This window comes from Octodon degus, unplaced genomic scaffold (assembly GCF_000260255.1).
Source record: "Octodon degus isolate 3935 unplaced genomic scaffold, OctDeg1.0 scaffold00002, whole genome shotgun sequence".
In the NCBI taxonomy this organism is placed as follows: domain Eukaryota; kingdom Metazoa; phylum Chordata; class Mammalia; order Rodentia; family Octodontidae; genus Octodon; species Octodon degus.
Genome location: NW_004524578.1, coordinates 23,225,830 through 23,233,021, shown reverse-complemented (window position 1 = coordinate 23,233,021; position 7,192 = coordinate 23,225,830).

The window sequence follows — 7,192 nt, the reverse complement described above, 5'->3', positions numbered from 1 at the left end:
AAAAAAAAAAAAGAAATCTGGAAAAGTTGACAATCTATTTCTGGAGCTAGTGAATGAATATATTGTCTACCAGCAATGAACAGTTAAAGCTAATATTTGAAATTAAACACACAATTGTTAAAAAAAACCTCAAATTGAAACTTACAAATAATTCTAATAAAATATGTACCACACATATACGAGAAAAAAATGCAATACTTTGATGAAATCAAGCACTAATAAATCAAGAAACACTATGTGTTCATGGATAGAAACATTCCATGATTCTAAGTGCTAGTTCTTTTATGGGTGCACTCCCAAACCATAATCCTAGCAAGTTACTGTGCTGGCCTTGAAAAATTGATTTAAAGTTTATATGGAGAAGTAAAAGACACACAACAGCCAATACAATGTGAGTCTCAGTTACTTTTTTCTTGTTGCTCAGACAAAATACCTGACACCCAAAATTAAGGAAGGAAAGGTTTATTTAGCTCACAGTTAGGGGAGGTTTCAGTCCATACTTAGCTGGCTCCGAGTCAGAGTGACACATGGAAGAGGGCAGCAATCATGGCAGCAGAAAACAGGAAAGAACAAAGGGCAGAGCAGCAGCTGTGGCAGCTAGCAAGCCTCTCCCCTCCTTATATTATATGCAGATTATCCACCTCAAGGCGGGTGTAGTGCTTACACTCATAATCCCAGCACTGGATCTTGAATTAATCACAAACTCTGGAAGCCACCCCACGACTGCCTGAGACTTTGGGTAGACACCTAGACACAAACCACAACAATGTGGAAGGGGAAGAGCAAAGTTGGAGGATTGACACCAACTGAAGATCTTATCTAAGACTATAATAATTAAAATAATGTGTTACTAGCCCCCAAAGATAATAGTAAAATAATGTAGAAACAGGCCCACATACATGTAGACAATTGCTCTTCAACAAAGGGACAAAAGCAATACAATAGGACAAAGATATTCTTTTCAACAAATGGTGGACAAACAATGAGATATACACATAGGAAGAAGGAGGAGGAGGAGTATCTAGATAAGCACCTTCATGACAACTTGAAAATAATTATAGACATAAATATAAGACACAAAACTATGAAACTCCTAGAAGATAACATAAGACAAAGCTTAGATAATTTTGGGTTTGGTGATGACTTTTTAATACAATACTGTGTTAGTTGATACATTGTGTCAACTTGGTTGAATCAGCTCTGGCAGATCTCAGCGTGGGGGCCTAGCCCCGCAGGTGGGCAGGGCCCAGGAATTGAGAAAGGCAGGAAGTCGCCCTGCCTGGTTTCTGGCCGCCCAGCCAGCCCCACTTCCGTGGAGAAGTCTCAGTCTTCAGAGGAGCTTGATCTTTGCAGGCTCGCCAATGTGGAGGAGCTCCGATCTTCACTGTGGAGCGCAGGTCTTCGCAGTCAGTGCAGAAGGAAGAGAGAGGCTTGATGGATGCCTCAGCTGCTGTTCCTCCTCTGCTCTTCATTGTTTTCTGCCACATGAACTGCTGTCATTTCCCTTGAAGCCAGCGGAATATGGACAGTAACTGTGAGCTAAATAAACCTTTCCTTCCTTCATTGCGAGTGTCGGGTATTTGTCCCAGCAAAGAGGAAAAAGTCACTAAGACAAATACCAAAGGTACAACCCATGAAGACCCATGAAAAGGTAATTGATCAGAGAGCCTCATTCAATGTTCTTCCATTAAAGTTAAAAACTTCTGCACTGTGTAAAACATTTCCTAGAGAATGAGAATGTAGGCCACAGAATAGAAGAAAACATTTCCAAAGATATTTGTCTTACAAATGACTCTTAAAAATACACAATGAGAGCTGGGGAGAGAGCTTGGCAGTCTGAGCGCCTGCCTTAGTGTAAGTGCAAGAACCAGGGTTCAATCCCCCATATTGTGTGCTGTGCTGGACCTGGACAACTGGGTGTGGTGGTGTGTACCTGTAATCCCAGCTCTGCAGAGGCTGAAACAGGAGAATCACCACTAGTCCAAACTGCATAGCAAGACCCTGTACCAGATAAATAAATAAATAAATAAATAAATAAATAAATAACTTTTTTAAATGGCCTAGTAAAAAAGTGGGAAAAAATTTAAATGCTTCACCAGAGTAGATCTCCAGATGGTGTATTAGTTACCTTCTCATTGCTGGGACACTGTACCCAACACCCACCGTGTAGGGAGGAAGGGTTTGCTTTAGCTCACAGCAGAAGAGGAGAAGCAGTTCGTGGCAGCATTGTAAGAAACAGAGTGAAGGGAGGAGCAAGGAAAAGATAAACCCTTCCGGGCCGCAGATGCTGTTATTAGGGTCTTCTAGAGATAGAGAGAATAGATGAATGTTACTGGGTTTTGGGAGTGTTTATGTCATTTTCTAAAGGTGGATTCCAGGATTTTTTCTTTCTTTCTTTTTTTTTTTTGTCTTAAAATGCTGAGCAACACAAGCAGAAATGCTGGCAAAGTTCACACTGATTTGAAGCTGGAAAAATTAAAAGTGAAAGTAAGGGAAAAACTATCTCTGCAGAGTGAGTTTGGGTTGAACAAAGAGAGGAAAAATTAAAATAAAAGTACTTGATGGGGGCGCAGGGCAGGCTATCTGGAGAAAAGCCACATCAGCAAGCTCTTCATGGTATCTGTGTGCTATTATTTCATTTACACCTTGCTGGAACCCAGTAGAAGTTAATATATAGGGCCTAGGGGATTACTTGGCCCCTGTTCTGGGGTCTGGTCAGGCCTCCCTTCCCAGCGCTCTAAGCCACAGCAGTCATCCTATCTCACCTTCCCCTGAGAAACAAAAGTCCCCATGATTTCTTGGGGCCATTGCAGGAGGGCTCTGTCTTCTCTAGTTTCTTCCAGTTGGAAGGCGCTATAGATCCTACCTGCTGGGGATTGTGTGCTCTCCAAGTGCCTTGGGGTGCTAAGGTTCACTGACCAGGCTGAAGCGAAGAAAAACCTGTCTGAAGACAATGAGAAAAGAGTGGCCACTTAGCTGTCTGCTTGATGGGAGAATGAAACTTCACTATTAGCCAAAGTATGAGGAGCAGGTCAGATAGCCACTCTTCCTGTAGAGAAGAATATATGCTAGAGAGAAACGTCAGGTAAATTGTCAAGAATCAGAGAGCCATGGCCTTGATAAGATCCTCTTTAGTTCTCTGTAGGAGTACTAGACTCTTGCTTTTTGAAGAGAAACCCCAAGTCCTCCTGATGCTCACAGGAGTAGCTTTTTCCTTTTGGATGATCTTGTTCTTTAGATGGTGTTGAGGTGGAACTGGCTTTGTTTGAGAAATATGAATCCAAATATCTATCTCTGCCACCTTCACTATAGTGGGTGTGGCCAGGATCACTGAGACGGGCCTTTCCATTTTGGCTTTCATTGGTCTGGGGAATCCCCTCTCTCCAAGTTTCCATGAACTTTGCTCTCCAGAACAGACATTTGATGGTTTCGCTGGGCCAGGAGCTGGCAGGACTCTGTCCCATGTATTTTGATAGCTTTTGGTACTATGATGAGATATTGGAAGAGTCCTGTAGTCTCTGGGTCTACGATCATCTCACAGGATAGAAATAGCCTCCATGTAACATCTCAAATAGGCTCTAACTTAACCTCGTTTGGGGCACGTTAAGGCTAGCAAGCACTCCCGGTAGCCAATGGAACTAGAACTCAGGTGCTTCCTGATAGTGTCGCCAGAGCTTGGTTTAGTGTCTGGTTAGCTCTCTCTCCCTTTCCAGAAGATAAAGGTCACCAGGTGGAATGGACATGACACATTATTCCTAAAGCCTTTGCCAACCTCTGAGTTATTTGAGAGGTAAAAGAAAGGCCATGTCATTCTGAAGGGACTGTGTAGTCCAAATGAGAACGATTTCTTTAAGTAGCACCAAGGCTATCTCTGTAGCCTTTTCTCAACAGGTAGAAAACAGCTTCAATCCAGCTTGCAAAGGTGTCAGTTAGGACCAAATCTCTTAAATCTGCCACATGTTGGCATATGGGTAAATCTAATTGCCAGCCCCCCTGGTCCCCTCTCCCAGGGGTGTCCTTCTCCTCTGTATAGGTCCTAACAAAGGAGATGGTTTAGGCTAACCTGGCTTGTTGTAGGTACAAAGTGGGCAAACTTTTCAGACTTGTTGGGTGACTGTAGCTAGTGAAAATTAGTTTTGTGAAAATTCAAAAGACCATTTCTGATACAGCACCTCTTCCCATGCAGAAGGAATCATGATCTGTGTTTACAACTTTCCATTGTGTGCCCTGAGGAAGGACCAGTTTGAGTCTTAAATGCCACCAAAGTTCCTTTTCAATTGTCCCTTTTCCTAAGGCCCATTATCTTCCTGGAAATTATAGTCTGGTTTTAGTGGTTTCTCAGGAGCTGGAAATGAGGCTAAAGTCTTAAGGGACTGTGAGGCAGTTCTTTCTGCTCCCCTATCGGCTTTGACTTTCCAAGGAGACTTCAGACACGTCTCTTTGGTGCCCTTTATGACAGTGACCTGTTGGGAAGAAGGACTGCTAGCAGGAGCTGTGAAACTCTTGGCTTGCATACTATGGATGACTGGTTGTTAGTCAGTAAGTCCTTTTCTTTTCAGATGCCTGTCTGGGCAGGTAGTACCAGAAAGGCTTACTTGGAGTCTGTACAGATCTTTAACTTTCTGCCGTTGCCTAATCTCAATACCTGAAGAAGAGCTATTAGGTCTACCTTTTCAGCACAGGCTGCTGGGGGAAGAGATACAGCTTCAGTGACCTGTGGTGAAGTGACAGCTGCTTAATACACCTTTCTTTGTCACTCTGGAGAAAGCTACTTCCATCAGTGAACCACATGTATTCAGAGTCTTGGAGAGGCAGCTCACGTATGTCCTGATTGCTTGTGCAGGGCTGGGAGATGACTTGTTCACAAAAGTGACTAACCTCTGGGCCTCTAGGCATTGAAAAGGCAGGATTAGGAGTAGGAGGAGTAAAGTACCTCTGATTAGGACTCCTCTTGACTTCCACTATACCTGAACATCCAGAAAAGGGGTTTCTAGAGAAATCAGTAAAATCAGAATGAAGTAATTAAATCAGCTCACCTATGACACCTAAGATTACCCAAGGTTCCTCAGAACAGCTATAATCTTAGTCTTTCTCTTTTGTTCCTCCTCTGGGACACAGAAAGGCCATGTCCTGCAATTGGGCCATAGGTATTTGTAGCTCTATCTGAAGTTTTTGAAGTTTATGCTGAATATCTGGGGGTTGAAAACTATTATCACCTACATACTGTAGGATGGTTTCCTGCCTAAGCTTTAGGTTCCTCAAATCTTTCTCTAGTTCTCAAGTAAAAAGGGAAGAACTGTCTCTAAACTTCTGTGGGAGAATTGTCCAAGTATATTTGTGCATTTCTCCTATACTGGGATTTCTTGATTCAAAGACAAACAGAAATTGGGAGGCTTCATGTAGGAAGATGGAAGAAAAAGGTCTCTTGTAAATCTAAGACAGAGAACCAACTAGTGTCTCCTAGAATTTGGAAGAGAATTGCGTAAGGATCAGCCACTAGAGGATGGATTGGAATGACAGTCTTGTTAATGAGGTGGAGGTATTGTGACACCCTGTATTTTCCTGATTAGTTTGTTTATGAAAAACTCAGTCCATTTCTTTATCATCATGGTAAGAGATGCCAGCCTACCAGACATCATTTTAGTTCCCCATTACTATTCCAGTCCGAGCAAGGTTCTGTGGAAAGGGGCCTCACTTCTCCAAGGTGGTGTCCTTTCCTTTTCAAATCACATTACTCGTCTGTGGAGTTCCTAGCCACTTGTAGGATTATTGTCTTTTTAACAATTGATCTAGCTGTCCTTTGCACTGCAGGACATCTGCAATTGAAAAATGGGCCTGATTTATTGGCCTGGGGACAGTAAGGAGGAGATAGAAGAGACTTCTCAGTAGTGTCAAACAGATCAGAGAGACCCACTTCCTTCTGACAGACAAGTGGGTGCTGCAGGACAAGGCTGTCCTCCTAGTTTCTAAATATTCCCTGTGATAAGGAGTTATAGAAGCCTGGACACTGGGGATTTCATGCCATTTTTTTGGTTTTGTTTTAAGCAGAAACACTATACCTGAAGAATAGTCTCATAAATTAAAGCATAATCCTGTACCCATTTCTCGCCATTTCCTAGTTTATCCTGTGCCCAAACCATACTGCATAGTAGACAACCCATTACGGGTTTAGTTTGTCAGGATCAAACCTCTCTTACTCATCAACAGTGGCAACGCTGGTGAAATCAGTGTGGTGGTGTAGTCTGAGAGATTTCCCATTGAGTCATCATGGGGCCTGAAGAGAGAGGGAGATAACTGGTTCTTGGCCTCTGATTTACTTATTTTCTCATTTCTGAGATGAAATACCCAACATTCAAAGGTAAAGGAGGAAAGGTTTATTGTACCTCGGTTTGTAGACATTTCAGTGCATAGTTTACTGGCTCCAAAGCAGAGGAGCGTGGCAGGGGAGCATTGCAGAGGGAAAATAGTTTATGATACGTGGACTGGAGCAGCGCAGTGAAGTAGTGCTATTGTCAAGGACAACAGTTTAATACAGGACACATAATATATGGAGTTGTTTTATAGTAGTCGCCTGGAAAGTCAAATACAAAAGAGTGAAGGAAATGTGGCCACACACTAGAGACCCAAAGCATCAAGCTGAGGACCTGCAGCCCAAGTCAATGCCCTCCACCAACCCAACTGGAGGTCTAGAGTCCAGGACAATGTCTCCTGCAAGTCTGTTTCATGTATCTGCACTGGGAAGGCCCAAAGGTCAGTGGTGGAAGCTGGAGAGTCTGTTAGAGTGGGATGAAGGATCTTTGCCAGAAGGCTGAGGGAATCTGCACTGGAGCCAGGAAGTGATGCCTAAAGTTAGCACCAGAGCTCCCCTGAATGATACCACTGCCATCTTCAGTGATAACCAGGTCATGAGCTCCTGCAACAATGAGAACAGTCAAGTTCATATTAGGAAAACCAGCATGACAAGCTTTTCTAGGAGACAGAACAGTGCATTTTCCCCTCTGGAGCCAAGAAGCAATGCTCAAAGTAGAAACCAGAGCTACTCCAAAGAGAACTGCAGCCATTTTCAGCAACAATGAGGTCTGAAGCTTCTCCTCTGATAATAGCCAAGTTCATATCAGGAAAGCCAGCGCAACAAGCTCCTCCAGAGAACCAAAAGCACCTTCTGTCTGTCTGTCTGTCTGTCTGTCTGTCT